The 21,227-nt window shown below is 39.7% G+C and overlaps 1 long non-coding RNA gene across 2 annotated transcripts in view; it reads left to right on the forward strand.

Moving 5' to 3' along the window:
• Positions 1-653: 653 nt before the first annotated feature.
• Positions 654-21,227, forward strand: part of LOC129471536 (uncharacterized) — a 30,548-nt gene continuing 9,974 nt past the window's right edge. For both annotated transcript variants that reach the window (XR_010116396.1, XR_008653625.2), the window contains exons 1-2: positions 654-783; positions 6,831-7,017. This is a non-coding gene — a long non-coding RNA (uncharacterized lncRNA). The remainder of the gene's footprint in view (positions 784-6,830; positions 7,018-21,227) is intronic.

Raw genomic sequence — 21,227 nt, forward strand, 5'->3', positions numbered from 1 at the left:
CCTCAGCCTCTTGAGTCGTTGGGCCTACATGCACACATCACTGTACCTGGCTTAAGATTCAAGTTTAAAAAAAATCAACTTTAATATTGCTGCAAATAAAAATTTAGTACACTGGAAATTTAAATGTAGAATAGCTATGTGCAATACTTTGCAAAAAAAATTGGATAGAATTATGAATGAAGAAGTAGTAGTAATGAACATTATCCCAAATGAAGATAAATATACTAGAGCAAGTACATAGACAGAGGACAGGCGCTAATTGTATTGAAATGTACTGAAAATTGTATTCAATATCAATATAAAATTGAAAAATCCTGAAAGAAAGGGAGGCTAGAGGTTATTATTGAGTTAATTGATTTACTTTAGAAATTTTCAAACTTTTGAGGATGCTGGAGGTATTTTTGCTTTATGGACATGCTCTGATTTTTCCAATTATCATTGAAAACTATTTCAGCTCAGTAGATCACAGGCATCCATCATAAGCACTTGAAACAACCTGACAGGTGTTTCAATGAAATGATGGTTACATTATTGATGCTGTCTCACACACATGGATACTGTAATTTGAACCAGGCAATTTCCTCATAATGCACTAATTATTATCTAAACCCCTTGCATGTCACCAATTCAACTAAGTGTGGCTATGTTTCAAGCCCTTATGGAAACCTGCAGAAATCTGAGAGTAGGAAACTTGAGTATCTCCACACCACCTGAATCAACTATTTATTGTATGGCTAACTGCCCCACGGGTTTGCTTTGCAGACAGACTATCACTATAGCAGAGTGAGTTGTTAAAAAAATACTGTTCTGTTAGGCGCAGTGGCTCATGCCTGTGGTTCCAGTTAGTTGGGAGGCTGAGGCAGGCAGATCACTTGAGCCAAGGAGGTAGAAGCTTCACTGAGCCATGATTGCATCACTGCACTCCAGCCTGGGAAACAGAGACCCTGTCTCCAAAAAAAAAGAAAAAAGAAAAAAACCCCACTGTTCTATGAACCAATATCATAGATAATATATTTTTAAATTTCTTGCCACCTTTTTAAAAAAGACTATTTTTAGAGCACTTTTGGTTTCACAACAAAATTAAGATGAAGGTATAGGCTGGGCACGGTGGCTCATGCCTGTAATCCCAGCACTTTGGGAGGCCAAGGTGGGTGGATCACCTGAGGTCAGGAGTTCAAGACCAGCCTGACCAACATGGTGAAACCTTATCTCTATCAAAAATACAAAAATTAGCTGGGCATGATGTCAGGTGCCTGTAATCCCAGCTATTCAGGAGGCTGATGCAGGAGAATCACTTGAATCCAAGAGACAGAGGTTGCAGTGAGCCGAGATCGCATCATTGCACTCCAGCCTGGGTGACTGAAAACTCCATCTCAAAAAAAAAAAAAAAAAAGATGAACGTATAGAGATTTCCCATATATCCCCATCACCCTACAAATGCATAGATTCCTCCATTGTCAATATCCACCACCAGAGTGACATATTTGTCACAACTGATGAAACTGTGTTGACACATGATAATAACCCAAAGTCCATAGTTTATATCAGGGTTAGCTCTTGGTATTTTACATTGTATGCCTTCGAAAAATGTTTAAGGTCATGTATCCAATATTTGTATCAGAGTATTTTCGCGGTCCTAAAATTTTCTGTTCTCCACTTATTCAATCTTTCCTCCCTCACTAACCCCTGCCAACCACTGATCTTTTTAGTGTCTCCAGAGTTTTGCCTTTTCCAGAATGCCCTATAGTTGGAATCATCATCCATCCATTCATCCATACACACATACATCACACATTCTATGATGTACAGTTGGAATTATACATCAACATTTTCAGAATGGCTTATTTCACTTAATAATATGCATTTAAAGACCCTCCATGTCTTTTCGTGGCTTGATAGCTCATTTAATTTTAGTGTTGAGTAATATTCCATTGTCTACAAAACTACAGTTTATCCATTCACCTACTAAAGAATATGTGGCTTGCTTCCAAGTTGTGGCAATTATGAATAAAAAATGCAATAAACGTGTGTGCATGTAAGTTTTCAACTCCTTTAGGTAAATGCCTTTAGGTAAATGACGTGGAGCATGATTTCTGGACAATATGGTGAGAATATGTTTAGTTTTGTAAGAAACAGCCAAAACTGTCTTCTAAAGTGGCTGTACCATTTTGCATTCCCACCAGCAATGAGTGAGAGTTCCTGTTGCTCCACATCCTCACTAGCATTTGGTGTTGTCAGTGTTCCAGATTTTGGTTATTATAATAGGAGTATGGTAGTATCTTATTGTTGTTTTAATTTTCATTTCTCTGATAACATGTGATGTGGAGCATCTTTTCATATGCTTATTTGCCACCTATACATATTTTTTGATGAAGTCTCTGTTCAGGTCCTTGGCCTTTTTTTTTTTTTTTTTTTGAGACGGAGTCTCCCTCTGTCGCCCAGGCGGGAGTGCAGTGGCACGATCTCGGCTCACTGGAAGCTCCGCCTCCCGGGTTCACGCCATTCTCCTGCCACAGGTGGGAGGCGCCTGTAGCTGGGACTACAGGAGCCCAACACCATGCCTGGCTAATTCTTTTGTATTTTTAGTAGGACAGGGTTTCACCGTGTTAGCCAAGATGGTCTCGAGCTCCTGACCTTGTGATCTGCCTGCCTTGGCCTCCCAAACTGCTGGGATTACAGGCATGAGCCACTGCGCCCGGCCCATTTTTTCTTTTTTAAAGGCAGAGTCTTGCTCTGTTACCCAGGCTAGAGTGCAGTGGCATGATCTCGGCTCACTGCAACCTCTGCCTCTTGGGTTCAAGTGATTCTCCTGCCTCAGCCTCCCAAGTAGCTGGGATTACAGCATGTGGCCACCATGCCCGACTAATTTTTCTATTTTTAGTAGAGACAGGTTTTCACCATGTTGGCCAAGCTGGCCTTGAACTCCTGACCTCAAGTGATCTGTCTGCCTCAGCCTCCCAACGTGTTGGGATTATAGGCATAAGCCACCACCCCTGGTCACCCAATTTTTTAAATTGGGTTATTTTTTCTCTTATTGTTGAGTTTTAAGAAGTATTTGTATATTTTGGATAGCAGTCCTTTATCAGATGTGTCTATGCAAATATTTTCTCCCCATCTATGGCTTATCTTCTCATTCTCTTGACATTGTATTTTGGGGGCAGAAGTTTTGATTTTTAACTAAGTCCAGCTAATCAATTAGTTCTTTCATGGATCATGTCTTCAGTGTTGTCCCTAAAAAGTCATCGCCATATCCAAGTTTATCTAGATTTTCTCCTATGTTATCTTCTAGGAGTTTAAAAATTTTGCCTCTTATATTTAGGTCTATGATCCATTATGATCTTTTTTTTTTTTTTTTTTTTTTTGAGAGGAAGCTTCTCTCTTGTCACCCAGGCTGGAGTGCAGTGGCATGATCACAGCTCATTGCAACCTCCACCTCCCAGGTTCAAGTAATTCTCCTGCCTCAGCCCCCCAAGTAGCTGGGATTACAGGTACCCGCCACCACGCCCGGCTAGTTTTTATATTTTTAGTAGAGACAAGATTTCACCATGTTGGCCAGGCTGGTCTCAAACTCCTGACTTCAGGTGATCCACCCATCTCAGCCTTCCAAAGTGCTGGGATTACAGGCCAAGCCACTGTGCCTGGCCTCTATAATCCATTTTTAGTTAAATTTTGTAAAGGGTGGAAGATCTGTGTCTGGATTCATGTTTTTGCTCATGGATCATCTATTTCTCTATTCTTTCCACCAATAGCACACTGTCTTGATAACGGTAGCTTTATGGAATCCTCCAACTTTGTTCTTCTTCAATATTATGTTGGTTATTTTGGGTCTTTTGCCTTTCTGTATAAAATTTAAAATCAGCTGGGTGCGGTGGCTCATGCCTGTAATCCCAGCACTTTGGGAGGCAAAGGTAGGCAGATTGCTGAGTCTAGAAGTTTGAACCCAGTCTGGGCAACGTGGCAAAACCCTATCTCTACAAAAAATAAACAACTTAGCCAGGCATGGTTGCACGTGCCTGTAGACCCAGCTATGTGGGAGGGTGAGGTGGGAGGATTGCTTGAACCTGGGAGGTCAAGGCTGCAATGAGCCATGATTGTACCACTTCACTCCAGCCTAGTGAGACTCTGTCTCAAATAAGCAAACAAACAAATAAACAAATAAAATTTAAAATCATTTTGTCAATATACACAAAATAACTTGCTACGATTTTGAATGGGATTGTATTGACTCTATAAATTTAGTTGGGGGAAACTGGGATATTGAAAATATTGAGTCTTCCTAACCATGGACATAGGATATTTCTCCATTTATTTAGTTCTTCTTTGCCTTCATTCTTCAGAGTTTTGTAGTTTTCCTCATAAAGATCTTTTACATATTTTGTTAGATTTATACCTAAGTATTTCATTTGTGGGTGCTAATGTAAAGGGTATTTGTATTTAATTTTGAATTCCACTTGTCCATTGTTGGCATATAGAAACGTGGTTGACTTTTGATATTAACTTTGAATCCTGCAACCTTGCTATAATTGCTTCTTAGTTCAAGGAGTTTTTTTTTGTCTATTCTTTTGAATTTCCTACATAGATGATCATATAATCTGTGAACAAAGACAGTTTTACTTATTTCTTCCCAATCTGTATACCTTTTATTTAATTTTCTTGTTGTATTGCATTAACTAGTACTTCCAGTAAAATACTGCAAAATATTGAAAAGGAGTGGTGAGAGGGGACACCCTTGCCTTGTTTATGATCTTAATGGGAAAGCTTTGAGTTTCTCACTTTTAGGTATGATGTTAGCTGTAGATTTTTATAGATATTCTCTATCAAGTCAAGGACACTCCTTGTATTCCTATTTACTGAGAGTTTTTATTATCAGTGGTTGTTGAATTTGTCAAATGCTTTCCACGCCTATTTATATAATCATATAATGTTTCCCTTTTTTTTTTTTTTTTGAGACAGAGACTCGCTCTGTCACCCAGGCTGGAGTGCAATGGTGCAATCTAAGCTCATTGCAACCTCCGCCTCCCAGATTCAAGTGACTCTCCTGCCTCAGCCTCCCGAGTAGCTGGGATTACAGGCACCTGCCACCACGCCCAGCTGACTTTTTTTTTTTGTCTTTTTTTTTGAGACAGACTCTTGCTCTGTCACCCAGGCTGGAGTGCAGTGGTGTGATCTTGGCTCACTGCAAGCTCCACCTCCCAGGTTCACGCCATTCTCCTGCCTCAGCCTCCTGAGTAGCTAGGACTACAGCCACCTGCCACCACGCCTGGCTAATTTTTTTTTAGTTTTTATTTTTAGTAGAGACGGGGTTTCACCATATTAGCCAGGATGGTCTCGATCACCTGACCTCGTGATCCGCCCACCTTGGCCTCCCAAAGTGCTGGGATTACAGGCATGAGTCATCGCACCTGACATAATTTTTCTTTTTAGTCTTTTGATGTGATGGATTACATTAATACATTTTGAAATGTTGAATCAGCCTTAACACCTGGAATACATCACAGTTGGTCATGTGTATAACTCTTATACATTGTTGGATTCCATTTGCTAATATTTTGTTGAGGGTTTTTGCATTTATGCTCATGAGAGTATATTGGTCTGCAGTTTTCTTGTAATACCTTTGTCTGGTATTACAAGAAAATCCTAGTGTAATCCTGGATTCACAGAATGAGTCAGACAGTATTCCCTCTGTTTCTATCCTCTGAAAGAGATTGTAGATAATTAGCACAATTTTTTCCTTAAATATTTGGTAAAATTCATAGGTGAACCCATCTGGACCTAGTGCTTTCTGTTTTGAAAGGCTATTATTGATTCAATTTCTTTAACAGATATAGACCTATTCAAATTGTCCATTTTTTTCTTGTGTGAGTTTTGGTAGATTGTATCATTCAAGGAGTTGGTCTGTTTCATCTAAATTTGTGGGCATAGAGTTGTTTATAATAATCTTTTACTATCTTTTAATGTCCATGGGATCTGTGGTGATGCCCTTTTTTCATTTCTGATATTAGTAATTTGTGTCCTCTTTCTTTTTTCTTGTTTTCTTTTTTTTTTTTTTTTGAGATGGACTCTCGCTCTGTTGCCCAGGCTGGAGTGCAGTGGTGCAATCTCGGCTCACTGCAAGCTCCGCTTCCCGGGTTCATGCCGTTCTCCTGCCTCAGCCTCCCGAGTAGCTGGGACTACAGGCGCCTGCCACCACGCCTGGCTAATTTTTTGTACTTTTAGTAGAGATGGGGTTTCACCATGTTAGCAAGGATGGTCTCGATTTCCTGACCTCAGCCTCCCAAAGTGCTGGGATTACAGGTGTGAGCCACCGCGCCCGGCTTTTCTTGTTTTCTTTCTCACTTTTTTTTGTTTACGATTTATTGACTTTATTGATCTTTTAAAAGAAACATCTTGGCCAGGCATGGTGGCTCACACCTGTAATCCCAGCATTTTGGGAGACCGAGGCAGGTGGATTGCTTGAACCAGGGAGTCAGGTTGCAGTGAGCTGAGATCGTGGCACTGCACTCCAGCCTGGTGACAGAGCGAGATTCCATCCCAAAAATAAAATAAAATAAAATAAAATATAAAATAAACGTATTTTGGTTTTGCTGATTTTCTCTATTTCCTATTTTCAATTTCTTTGATTTCTGCTCTCATTTTTCTTTCCTTGCTTACTTTGGATATCATTTGCTCTTATTTTTATAGTGTCCTAAGATGGAAAGTTTGATGGTTAATTTTAATCTTCTTTTTTAATATATATGCTATAAATGTTTCTGTAAGCACTGCTTTCACTGCATATCACCATAGATACTTTAGTATCAACCTTATTTTTAAATTATTATTATTTTTAACAGGCAGACAATATATTTATAACTGAGCCAGGGGGAAAAATAAGAACATGAAGCTTTTAATAATAGAAACATGAAGAGGCAGAGCAAGATGGCTGAATAGAAGCCTCCACTGATCATCCTCCCTACAGGAACACCAAATTAAACAACTGTCCACACACAAAAAATCACCTTCATAAGAATCAAAAATTAGGTGAGCATTCACAGTACCTGGTTTAACTTTATATCACTGAAGCAGGCATTGAAGAGGGTAGGAAAGACAGTCTTAAATTACTGATGCCACCCCTCCCCCATTCCCCAGTGGCAGTTGCATGACATGAAGAGAGAATCCGCGCATTTGGGAGAAGGAAAGCACAGTGATTGTGGGATTTTGTATTGGAACTTAGAGCTGACCTGTCACAGCAGAAAGCAACACTGGGCAGAACTCAAGCAGTGCCCATGGAGGGAGCATTTAGACCAATTTTAACTAGAGGGGAATCGCCCATCCCAGCAGTCAGAACCTGAGTTCTGGCAAGCCTCACTAATGTGGGCTAAAGTGCTCTAGGATCCTAAATAAACTTGAAAGGCAGTCTAGGCTACAAGGACTGCAATTCCTAAGCAAGTCCTGGTGCTGTTGTGGGCTGGGAGCCATTGGACTTGTGGGGTACATGGCTTAGTGAGATACTAGCCAGGACAGCCACGCAAGTGCTTGAGCCATGCCTCCCCAAACCTCAGGCAGCACAGGTCACAGCACTGGGAGAGACTCCTTCTTTCTGCTTGAGGGAAAAAGAGGGAAGAGTAAAGAGGACTTTGTCTTGCTACTTGAATACCAGCGCAGCCACAGTAGGATAGGGCACTGGGTAGAATCGTGAGGCCCCCATTCCAGGCCTTAGAGCCCAGAAGACATTTCTAAACGTACCCTGGGGCAGAAGGGAATCTGCTGGCTTTAACTTAGTACTGGCAGGATTCATCACTTGCTGACTACAGAGCCCTTAGGCCCTGAATAATATAGCCAGGCAGTACTTGCCATGGGCATTGGGTGAGACTCAAGAGACATGCTAGCTTCAAGGGTGACCCAGCAAATTCCTAGCTGGGGTGGTTAAGGGAAGAGGCTCTGCCTGCTTAAGAAAAGAAGAGGGAAGAGTAAAGGAGACTTTGTCTTGCAACCTAGGTACCAGCTCAACCACAGTGGGGTAGACCACCATGTAGGCTCTTGGGCTCCCTGCTTCCAGGCCTTGGTTCTTGAACAGCATTTCTGGACCTGTCTTGGGCCAAAGGGGAGCCCACTTTCCTGAAGGGATAGTCCCTGGCCTGACAGCATTCACCACAAGCTGACTGAAGAGACTTTGAGTGAACATTGACAATAGTCAGGCAAATAATGGCCCTTGGGCAGTGGTGGTCATAGGGAGGGACTTCTCTGCTTGTGGAAAGAGGAGGGAAGAGTGGGAAGGACTTTGTATTGTGGGTTAGGTGCCAGCTAAGCCAGAGTAGTGGAGGATATGGTAGATTCCTAAAGTTTCTAACTCCAGGCCCTGGCTCCTCAATGGCATCTCTAGATCCTCCCGGGCAGGGGGATATCACTACCCTGAAGGGAAGGAAACAAGCCTAGCTGGTTTTGCCACCCACTAATTGTATAGCTCTAGGGTCTTGAGTGAACACCAGTGGCAGATGAGAGTGGTTACTGTGGGCCTTGGGCAAGACTCAGTGCTGTGCTGGCTTCAGGTCTGACCCAGAACAGTCCCAGTGGTGGCAGCCACAGGGGTGCTTTACACCTCTCCCTGAGCTCTGGACAGCTCAGGACAAAGAAAGAGACTCTGGGAGAAAGTAAGGGAAGAGCACAAAAGTCTATACCTGGTAATCCAGGGAATTCTTCTGGATCATATCAAAGACCAGCAAGGCAGTACCTCTACAAGTGTGCAAGAGCCATAGCTTTACTGAGATTGGGGTGCCCCATAATGCAGATATGACTGCCGTGACCAAAAACTTAGATCACAACACTCAAGTAACTTCAAATACCCAGAAAGCCTTCCCAAGAAGAACAGGTACAAACAAGCCCAGACTGTGTAGACTAAAATAACTACCTAACTCTTCATTGCCAGACACTGACAAAATCCACAAGCATCAGAAGCATCCAGGAAAACATGATCTCACCAAATAAACTAAGTAAAGCAACAGCGACCAATCACAGAGTGACAGAAATATGTGACCTTTGAGACAGGTAATGCAAAATAGCTGTTTTGAGGAAACTCAGTGAAATGCCGGCAGAAATTCTGAAGATAACACAGAGAAGCAATTCAGAATTCTATCAGATAAATGTAACAAATAAATTGAAATAACTAAAAAGAAGCTGAATATCTGGAGTTGAAAATGTAATTGATATACTGAAGAATGCAACAGAGTCTCTTAACAGCAGAATGATCAAGCAGAAGAATTAGTGAGGTTGAAGACAGAATATTTGAAAACACACAGTCAGAGGAGACAAAATAAAAAAGAATAAAAAAGAATGAAGCACACCTACAAGACCTAGAAAATAGCCTCAAAAGGGCAAATCTAAGAGTTATTGGCCTTAAAGAGGAGGTGGAGAGATAGGGGTAGAAAGTTTACTCAAAGAAAAAACAGGGAACTTCCCAAACCTAGAGAAAGAGATCAGTATCCAAACACTAGAAGATTACAGAACATCAAGCAGATTTAACCCAAAGAAGACTACCTCAAGGCATTTAATCAACAAATTCCCCAAGGTCAAGGATAAAGAAAGGATCTTAAAAGCAGCAAGAAAAAAGAAACGAAGAACACACAATGGAGCTCCAATACATCTGGCAGCAAACTTTTCAATAGAACCCTTATAGGCCAGGAGACAGTGTCATGCCATATTTAAAGTGCTGAAGGAAAAACTTTTATCCTAGAATAGCATATCTGGTGAAAACATCCTTCAAACATGAAGGAGAAATGAAGAGTTTCCCAGACAAACAAAAGCTGAGGGGTTTCAACACCAGACCTGTTCTTCTACAGACCTCTACAAGAAATGCTAAAAGGAGTTCTTCAGTCTGAAAGGAAAGGATATTTACTGAGTAATAAGAAATCGTCTGAAGATACAGAATATTATAACGCTGTAATTGTGTGTAAACAACTCATATCTTAAATAGAAAAGATTAAAAGATGTACTGACCAAAAATAATAAATATGACAACTTTCAAGACATAGATAGTACAATAAGATATAAATAGAAACAACAAAAAATTTAAAAGTGGGGAGACAAAGTTAAAGTGCAGAGTATTAGTTTTCTTTTTGCTTGTTAGTTTATGCAATTAGAATTAAGTTATCAGTTTAAAATAATGGTTTATATTATTTGCAAGTCTCATGGTAACCTCAAATCTAAAATCATATGATGAATGCATAAAAAATATAAAGCAAGAAATTAGTGTATATACATATATACACTATATACACACACATATTCGTACACACAATGGAATATTATTCAGCCATAAAAAAGAAGAAAATCCTGCCTTTTGCAACAACATGGATAAAACTGGAGGACATTATGCTAAGTGAAATAAACTAGACACAGAAAGACATATACTGTATGATTTCACTTACATGTGGAATCTTTAAAAAGATGAATTCATAGAAGCACAGAGCAGAACAGTAATTGCCATGGGCTGGGGGCAGGGAAATGAAGTGATATTGGTCAAACGGTATAAACTTTTAGTTATAAAATGAATAAGTTCTGGGGGTCTAACATATGGCATGGTGACTGTAGTTACTAATAATGTATTGTATACTTTAATTTGCTAAGAGAGCAGATCTTCAGTGTCCTCATTGCTGCCTCCCTGCCCCGAAAACATGGTCAGTAAGTGTGATGATAGATGTGTTCACTTGATTGTGGCAATCATTTCACAATGTATATGTATATCAAATAATCACGTTGTACACCTTGAATATATACAATTTTTTTTTTTTGAGATGAAGTTTAGCTCTTGTCTCCCAGGTTGGAGTGCAATGGCGTGATCTCAGCTTACTGCAACCTCCCCCTCCCAGGTTCAAGTGATTCTCCTACGTCAGCCTCCCGAGTAGCTGGGATTAGAGGCATGCGCCACCAAACCCAGCTACTTTTTGTATTTTAGTAGAGACGGGGTTTCACCAAGTTGGCCAGGATGGTCTCAATCTCTTGACCTCATGATGTGCCTGCCTCAGCCTCCCAAAGTGCAGGGATTACAGGTGTGAGCCACCACGCCTGGCCAAATATATACAATTTTTATTTGTCAAATATACCTCAATAAAACTGGAAGAAAACATAATCAAGACATTGAAACATACAACCAGGCCGGGTGCAGTGGCTCATGCCTGTAATTCCCGCACTTTGGGAGGCCAAGGCAGGTGGATCACTTGAGGTCAGGGGTTGGAGACCAGCCTGGCCAACATGGTGGAACTCTGTCTCTACTAAAAATGCACAAAAAAATTAGCCAGGCAATGTGGTGCATGCCTGTAATCCCAGATACGTGGGAGACTGAGGCAAGAGAATTGCTTGAACTCAGGAGGCAGAGGTTGCAGTGAGCTGAGATTGCACCACTGCACTCCAGCTTGGGTAACAGAGCGAGACTCTGTCTCAACAACAACAACAAAAACAAACAAAACAACAAGAAAAAAACATACGACCAGAGAAAATCACCTTCACTCAAAGGAAGACAGGAAGGAAGGAAAAAAGGAAGAGAAGACCACAAAACAGCCAGAAGACAAATCACAAAATGGCAGGAGTAAGTCCTTACTTATCAATAATAACATTGAATGTAAATGAGCTAAACTCTCCAATCAAAAGACACAGAGTGGCTAAATGGATGAAAAAACAAGACTCAATATCTACTGCCTACAAGAAACACACTTCCACCTACAAAGACACATATAGACTAAACATTAAGGGATAGAAAAAGATATTCCATGCAAATGGAAACCTAAAAAGAGCAGGAGCTACACTTATATCAGACAAAATAGATTTCAAGATAAAAACTATAAAAAGAGACAAAGAGGGTCATTACATGATGATAAAGGGGTCAATTAAGCAATAATTTTAAATATATGTGCACCAAAAACTGGAACACTCAGATATCTAAAGTAACTATTAGAGAGAAAGAGAGAGATAGATCCCAATACAATAATAGCTGGAGATTTCGACACCCCACTTTCAGCACTGGACAGATCATCCAGACGGAAAATCAACACAGAATCATTGGATTTAATCTTCACTATAGACCAAACGGACCTAGTAGATATTTACAGAACATCTCATCCAATGGCTGTAGAATACACATTCTTCTCCTGAACACACAGATCATTCTCAAGTTTAGACCACATGTTAGATCCAAAAACAGGTCTTAACACATTGAGAAAAAATCAAAATAATATCAAGTGTCTTCTCTGACTACAATGGAATAAAACTAGAAACTAAAAACAAGAGGAATTTTGGAAACGATACAAACACATGGAATTTAAATAATACACTCCTGAATGAGCAGTGGGCCAATGAAGAGATTAAAAAGAAAATTGAAAACTTTCTAGAAACAAATGATAATGGAAACGTAACATACAAAAACCTATGGGATACAGCAAAAGCAGTGTTAAGAGAGAAGTTTATGGCTGTAAGTGCCTACATTTAAAAAGAAGAGGCCAGGCGTGGTGGTTCACGCCTGCAGTCCCAGCATTTTGGGAGGCCGAGATGGGTGGATCGCTTGAGGTCAGAAGTTTTAGACCAGCCTGGCCTAAATGGTGAAACCCTGTCTCAATTAAAAATACAAAAAATAGCTGGGCATGGTGGCAGGCGCCTGTAATCCCAGCTACTCAGGAGGCTGAGGCAGAAGAATTGCTTGAACTCAGGAGGCGGAGGTTGCAGTGAGCCAATATCACACAATTGCACTTCAGCCTGGGCGGTAAGAGTGAAACTCTGTCTCAAAAAAAAAAAAAAAAAAAAAGAAGAAGAAGAAAAAAAATTTCAAATAACCTAATGATGTATGTTAAAGACCTAGAAAAGCAAGAGCAGGCCAAACCCAAAGTTAGTAGAAGGAAACAAATAATAAAGATCAGAGCAGAAATAAATAAAATCAAAAAGAACAGAAAAGAGCAATGAAATAAAGAGTTCATTTTTTGAAAAGATAAACAAAATTGATAAACGTTTAGCGAAATTATGTAAGGAAAAAAAGAGTAAAAATCCAAATAAATAAAATCAGGGATGAAAAAGGAGACATTACAACCAATACTGCAGAAATTCAAATGATCATTAGAGGCTACGATGAGTAACTATATGCCAATAAATTGGAAAACCTAGAGGAAATGGATAAATTCCTAGACACATACAACCTACCAAGATTAAACTATAAAGAAATCCTAAACCTGAACAAACCAATAACAAATAATGAGATCAAAGCTGTAATAAAAGTCTCCCAGCAAAGAAAAGCCTGGGACCTGATGGCTTCACTGCTGAATTTTACCAAACATTTAAAGAAGAACTAAGACCAATCCTACTCAAACTATTCTGAAAAAATAGAGAAGGAGAGAATACTTTCAAACTCATTCTATGAGACCAATATTACCCTGATAGCAAAACCAGACAAAGATGCATCAATAAAAGAAAACTACAGGTCAATATCCCTGATGAACATTGATTCAAAAATCCTCAACAAAATACTAGCAAACCAAATTCAGTAACATATTAAAAAGATCATTCATCATAACGAAGTGGCATTTATTCCAGGGATGCCAGGATGGTTTGACATATGCACATCAATCAATGTGATACATTATATCAACAGACTGAAGGACAAAAACCATATGACCATTTTAATTGATGCTGAAAAAGCATTTGATAAAATTAAACACCCTTGATATAAAAACCCTCAAAAAACTGGGGCTAGAAGGAGCATATCTCAACATAATAAAAGCCATATATGACAGGCCTGCAGATAATATCATACTGAATGGGGAAAAACTGAGAGACTTTCCTCTGAGATCTGGAGCATGACAAGGATGCCCACTTTCACCACTGTTATTTAACATAGTACTGGAAGTCCTAGCTAGAGAAATCAGACAAGAGACAGAAATAAATGGCATCAAAACTGGAAAGGAAGAAGTCAACTTACCCTTGATTGCAAATGATATAATCTTATATTTGGAAAAACCTGAAGACTCTACCAAAAAAAAAAATAGAACCAATATACAAATTTAGTAAAGTTGCAGGATACAAAAATCAACATACAAAAATCAGTAGCATTTATATGTGCCAATAGTAAACAAATGGTAAAAAAAAAAAAATTAAGAAAGTAATCCCATTTACAGCAGCTACAAATGAAATTAAGTATCTACAAATTAACCAAAGATGTGAAAGATCTCTACAATGATAACTATAAAACATCGATTTAAAAAATTGCAGAGGACACAAAAAAATGGAAAAAATATTCCATGTTCATGGATTGGAAGAATCAATATTGTTAAAATGTCCACACTACCCAAAGCAATTTACAGATTCAATGTAATCCCTATCAAAATACCAATGACATCCTACACACACACACACACACACACACACACACCCTAAAATTTATTTAGAACCACGAAAGACCCAGAATAGCCAAAGCTAATCTTAAGGAAAAAGAACAAAACTGGAGGAATCACATTAGCTAATTTTTTTTCTTTTCTTTTTTCTTTTTTCTTTTTTTATTTTTTGAGACAAAGTCTTGCTCTGTTGCCAGGCTGGAGTGCAGTGGTGCAATCTCGGCTCACTGCAACCTCTGCCTCCCGGGTTCAAGCGATTTTCCTGTCTCAGCCTCCCAAGTAGCTGGGACTACAGGTGTGTGTTACCATGGCCAGCTAATTTTTGTATTTTTAGTAGAGATGAGGTTTCACCATGTGGGCCGGGATGGTCTCTATCTCCTGACCTTGTGATCCGCCCGCCTAGGCCTCCCACGTGCTGGGATTACAGGTGTGAGCCACCGCGCCTGGCCCCTAATTCCAAATTATACTACAGAGCCATAGTAACCAAAAAACCAAAACAGCCTGATACTGGCATGAAAACAGACACATAGACCCATGGAACAGCAGAGATAACCCAGAAATAAATCCATACATCTACAGTGAACTCATTTTCTACAAAAGTGCCAAAAACATACATTGGGGTAAGGATGGTCTCTTCAATAAATGGTGCTGGTAAAACTGGATATCCATACGCAAAAGAATGAAGTTAGACCCCTATCTCTTGCCACATACAAAATCAAATCAAAATGGATTAAATATTTAATTATAAGACCTCAAATTATGAAACTATTAAAATAAAACATGGGGGAAACTCTCCAGGACACTAGATGGGGAACGTTTCTTGAGTAATATCCCACAAGCACAAACTATCCAAGCAAAAAATGACAGATGGGATCACATCAAGTTAAAAGCTTCTGCACAGCAAAGAAAACAATCAACAAAGTGAAGAGACAACCCACAAATGGGAGAAAATATTTGCACACTATCTATCTGACAAGGGATTTATAACCAGAATGTATAAGGAGCTCCAACAAGTCTATAGGAAAAAATCGAATAATCTAATTTTAAAATGGGCAAAATATATGAGTAGACACTTCTCAAGAACAAGACATACAAATGGAAAACAGGTATATGAAAGGTGCTCAATATCATTGATCATCAGAGAAATGCAAATTGAAACTACAATGGGATATTATCTCACCCCTGTTAAAATCACTTATATCCAAAAAACAGGCAGTAACAAATGCTGGCGAGGATGAGAAGAAAAGGAAACCCTTGCACACTGTTGGTTGGAATGTAAATTAGTATAACCACCATGGACAACATTTTGGAGGTTCCTCAAAAAACTAAAAATAGAACTACCACATCATCCAGCAATTCCACTGCTAGGTATATATTCAAAACAAAATAAATCAGTATGTAGAAGAGACATCTGAACTCCCATGTTTATTGCAGCACTATTCACAATAGTCAAGATTTGGAAGCAATCCAAGTATCCATCAGCAGATGAATGGATAAAGAATATGTGGTACACGTACAAAATGGAGTACTATTCAGCCATAAAAAGAATGAGATCTTGTCATTTTCAACAATATGAAAAGAACTGGAGGTCATTATGCAACATGAAATAAGCCAGGCAAAGAAAGACAAGTATCACATACTCTTACTCATTTGTGGGAGCTAAAACTTAAAAGAACTGAACTCATGGAAAGAGAGAGCAGAATGATGGTTACCAGAGGCTGGGAAGGGTAGTGGGGTGGGAGAAGTGGGGACAGTTAATGGGTACAAAAACATACATAGAATGAATAAGATCTAGTATTTGAAAACACAATGGGGTGACTGCAGTCAACAGTAATTTATTGTACATTTAAAAATAACTAAGAATATAATTGGATTGTCTCTGACACAAAGAAAGGGTGTGATTGAGGTTATGGAGACATAATTTACCCTGATGTGATTACTATGCATTGTGTTTATATCAAACTGTTTCCTGTACCCCATAAATACATATATTTACTATGTACCCACAAAAATTAAAAATTAAAAAAAAATAGAAATGACCATGCATGCTTGTTCATTTATAAATAGATGAATGAGTTATCAATGAAAATACATCATCAGGTCTTTTGCACACTGATTATCATAAAACCATAAATATGAAACAATCCAGCATTGAATTTCATGCTAAGAGAACATCTACCCTCTTACCTCTCATTGTCTGTTGAATGTCTGTTTCTTTTTAATTTTTTTTTAATTTTAACTTTTATTTTTAATTCAGGGGGTACCTGTGCAGGTTTGTTACATGGGTATATTGCATGATTCTGAGGTTTGGGGTACGAATGATCCCGTCACTCAGGTAGTGGGCAAAGTACCCAATAGGTAGCTTTTCAACCCTTGCATCCCTCCCTCTTTCCCTGCTTTAGTAGTCCCCAGTGTCTACCGTTCCAATCTTTATGTCCATGAGTACTCAATGTTTAGCTCCCACTTATAAGTGAGAACATGTGGTATTTGGTTTTCTGTTCCTGTTAATTCACTTAAGATAACAGCCTCTAGCTGCATCCATGTTGTTGTAATGGACATGATTTTGTTGTTCTTACAGCTGCACAGTATTCCATGGTTTATATGCACCACATTTTCTGTATGAGCACCTAGGTTGAGACCACGTCTTTCCTATTGTGAATAGCACTGCAATTAACCTATGCATGCATGTGTCTTTTTGGTAGAATGGCTTATTTTCCTTTGTGTATATAACCAGTAATGGGATTACTGGGGTGAATGGTCATTGTTTTAAGTTCTTTGAGAAATCTCCAAACTGCTTTCCACAATGGCTGAACTAATTTACATTCCCACCAACAGTATATAAGCATTACCTTTTCTTCACAGCCTCGCCACACCTGTTATTTAAAAAAATTTTTAATAATAGCTATTCTGACTGGTGTGAGATGGTATCTCACTGTGGTTTTGATTTGTATTTTTCTGATGGCTGGTGATGTTGAGCATTTTTTCCTATGCTTGTTGGCAGCTTCTATGTGTCTGTTCATATCTTTTGCCTATTTTTTAATGGAGTTATTTATTTTTTGCTTGTTGAATTGTTTTAGTTCCTTATAGATTCTGGATATTAGACCTTTGTTGGATGCATAGCTTGGGGAATATTTTCTTCCATTCTGTAAGTTGTTTGTTTACTATGTTGACAGCTGGTTGGTTTTTCTTTTTCTTTTTTTCTGTGCAGAAGCTCTTTAGTTTAATTAGGTCCCACTTGTCATTTTTTAAAAGATTGTTGTTGCTATTGCTTTTGAGGACTTAGTCGTAAATTCTTTCCCAAAGCTGATGTCCAGAATCCAGAATGTTATTTCCTAGGTTTTCTTAGAGGACTTTTATAGTTTGAGGTCTTACATTTAAATCTTTAATCTGTGCAGTGGCCCATGCCTGTAATCTCAGGGCTTTGGGAGGCCAAAACGGGAGGATCACTTGAACCCCAAGTTCAAGACCAGCCTGGGCAACAAAGGAAAACCCCATCTCTACAAAAAAGTACAAAAATTCGCCAGGTGTGGTGGCATGCACCTGTAGTCCCAGCTTCTCAAAAGGCTAAGGTGGGGCGTTGGCTTGAACCTGGGAGACAGAGGTTGCAGTGAGCTGAGATTGCACCACTGCACTCCAGCCTGGGTGAAAGAGCAAGACCTGTCTCAAAAAGAGAGTGAAATCTTTAATCCATCTTGAGTTAATTTTTGCAGATGGCGAAAGTTAGGGGTCCAATTTCATTCTTTCACATATGGCTAACCAGCTATTCCAGCACCATTTATTGAACAGGGAGTCCTTAGTCTATTGTTTATTTTTGTCGACTACGTCAAAGTTTTGTAGTGATGGCTGTAGGTGTGCAGCTTTACTTCTGTGTTCTCCATTCTGTTTCATTGGTCTATGTGTCTGTTTTTTGTACTTGTACCATGCTGTTTTGGTTACTGTAGCCTTATAGTATAGTTTGAAGTTGGGTAATGTGATGCCACCAGCTTTGTTCTTTTTAACCTTGTTTTTCATTAGTTGTGTGAAATGCAGCCCTAGTTATCTCGTGTTCATGTTTCCTATTATTGTCCAAAGAATCCTTGTGATAGTCATACCGTTTCCTACATCTCTGTTCAATGTGGTTCTGGGAGGCAATGAGAATTGGCCTGAGCCTCTACCCACTATCAATTCCCTTGACTGGTCAATGTGGCTTATGTTCTTCATTGGAAAACATCACAGCATTCTATTTTTTAATAGTGCTTTCCAGGCTACTGCTTTCACTATCATCATGGTGTTGGCATATTTCCTTATATTTCCAGTCATAGTGTGCTTCTGGTCTCTGTCGTATTGCCACCACAGTGGAAGACTGAAAAATGATAAGGTGTTCTTTTCTGTGATACCCTTTTGGCCTCCAAATATAATTCCTCCCACTAATAATAATTCCACACTCTACTGATTTCTCCCCCAGCCCTCCTCAAAATGAGGGCAGAAACCATATCCATCTTATTTCCATATCTCTGGCACACTATCTGCCACTTAGTAAGTGTTCAATAATATTTGTTCAATCATTTCAAGTCCCTCAAAGATTGGTTAGAGTGTATTCAAATGACAATACTGTATTATCTTTAAAAATATTCTTTCTGAGCTGTACCATTGGCTTGCATCTATAACCCCAGCTACTCAGGAGACTGAGGCAGGTGGAATTGCTTAAGCCCAGGAGTTCAAGGTTGCAGTGAGCTATTATTATGCCAATGCACTCCAGCCTGGGCAACAGAGAGAAACCGCTTATGTGGCAAAAATAAATAAATAAAATAAAATAAAAATCTTTCTAGTAGGCTTCCTTTCCAGATAAGATGGCATAGACTTGTAACTCTTTGTTCCTGCCAAGAACAACTATAAACCCTGGAAATAATGCATGAGGCAACCACAGGAGCACTCTGAAGTTAAAAAGCAGAAGGCAGGCTGGCTAGGAATATGAGAGGGGAGGAGCAGCACAGTGGCCAGGTATCTTATGATCCTCCCCACTCAGCAGCAGAAGGCAGCCCAGTCCCTGTTTTTCATGAATTCTAATCTAGTAGCAGAAGATGGCCCAAGTAGAGTTATTCCTCTCCTGGATTTAATAGGACTTCCATTGACAAGAGGGATAGAGTAGAAGCTCTTTTGACAAGTCACCCTGGGAAACTACTTTTCCTTCCAGGGGGCTGGACACTTCCTTCTCCCATGTAGAGGCACAGGTGGCCTGGACTGGGGAAGTGCCTTTTGTCCCCACATGAGGTAACTGCAGGGATCAGTGGGAACCTTGGTGTCATCAGAGGAACTAAGCAGATCAAAATAGCACACCAAAGGCCCTGAAAATGAAATCAAATTGTCATTGGAACCACAGTCTACAATTAGACCAGGACCTGCAAGCTAAACATATGCAGAGTGACTGCTTGCTAAAATAGAAGATTTAAATAGGACCCAGAATTTCCTAACACAATAGCCCAAATGTCCAGGATACAACAGAAAGTCGCCTATCATACTAGCAGCCAGGACAATCATAACTTAGATGAGACAAGACAATTACATTACACCAACAGTGAAATGTATCAGATGCTGGAATTATCTGACATGGATTTTAGAGCAGCCATTATAAAAATGCATCAACAAGCAATTATGATTTCACTTGAAATCAGTAAAAGTATAGAAAATCTCAGCAAAGAATAGAAGTTAAAAAATCAAATGGAAAATAGAAAACTGAAAAATACAATAACCAAAATTAAAAACCCACTGGAGGTGGGGTGCAGTGGCTCACGCCTGTAATCCCAGAACTTTGGGAGGCAGAGGTGGTTTGATCGCTTGAGCTCAGGAGTTCGAGACCAGTCTGGGCAACATAGTGAAACCCTGTTTCTACGAAAAGTTAGCTGGGTGTGGTGGCATATGCCACCAACTACTGGGGGCCGGTGGCAGCGGGTCGAGGGGGGTGGTGGTTAAGGCCGGAGAATTGGTTGAGCCCAGCAGGTTGAGCCTGCAGTGAGATGTGACTGTACTGTGTCACTGCACTCCAGCCTAGGTGACAGAGTAAGACCTTGTCTCAAACAACACAACACAACACAACACAACACAACACAACACAACACAACAGTAGATCAGCTCATAGAATCTCCAGTCATAGAATGGAGATGACAAGATAAAAGCAGTGAACTCGAGGACAGATAAGTATTATTCACCCCATCTGAATAACTGAAAAAAATTTTTTCTTTGTTGACCAATAGGAATCTTTTACTATATGGTAAATTGTTTCCTTTCCTGATATATTAACCCCCAGCCCCATCCTGCATAGAAGTTGGGTGGATTTTGTCTCCCTTCTTTGTCCCAGTTTCAATATCACAGGTACCTGTCAGTCCCAAAGCTTTCTCCAAGGGATCCTGGGATCTAAGCAAAAGGAAGTTTTGTAACCTGCTTTTGAGCTTTGCATTGGGTATATTAATAACCAATGCCACACTCTCCATCCTTCCATCTCCCATCCATCAGATGTATATATATATATTTTGAGATGGAGTCTCACTCTGTCACCCAGGTTGGAGTGCAGTGGCACCATCTTCGGCTCAGTGCAACCTCTACCTCCCAGGTTCAAGTAATTCTCCTGCCTCAGCCTCCCGAATAGCTGGGACTACAGGCATGTGCCACCCCACCTGGCTAATTTTTGTATTTTTAGTAGAGACGGGGTTTCACCATGTTGGCCAGGATGGTCTCGATCTCCTGACCTCGTGATCTGCCTGCCTTGGCCTCCCAAAGTGCTAGGATTACAGGCGTGAGCCACCGTGCCCCGCCCCCATCAGATATTTCATATGGTTTCTCATGTAAGACAACGTTGAGCTGTCCTGTCAGGACTCAGAAGCATAGCTTCCTAGCTAGAATCTGTTTACG

The sequence above is a fragment of the Symphalangus syndactylus genome, chromosome 2 (assembly GCF_028878055.3).
Source record: "Symphalangus syndactylus isolate Jambi chromosome 2, NHGRI_mSymSyn1-v2.1_pri, whole genome shotgun sequence".
In the NCBI taxonomy this organism is placed as follows: domain Eukaryota; kingdom Metazoa; phylum Chordata; class Mammalia; order Primates; family Hylobatidae; genus Symphalangus; species Symphalangus syndactylus.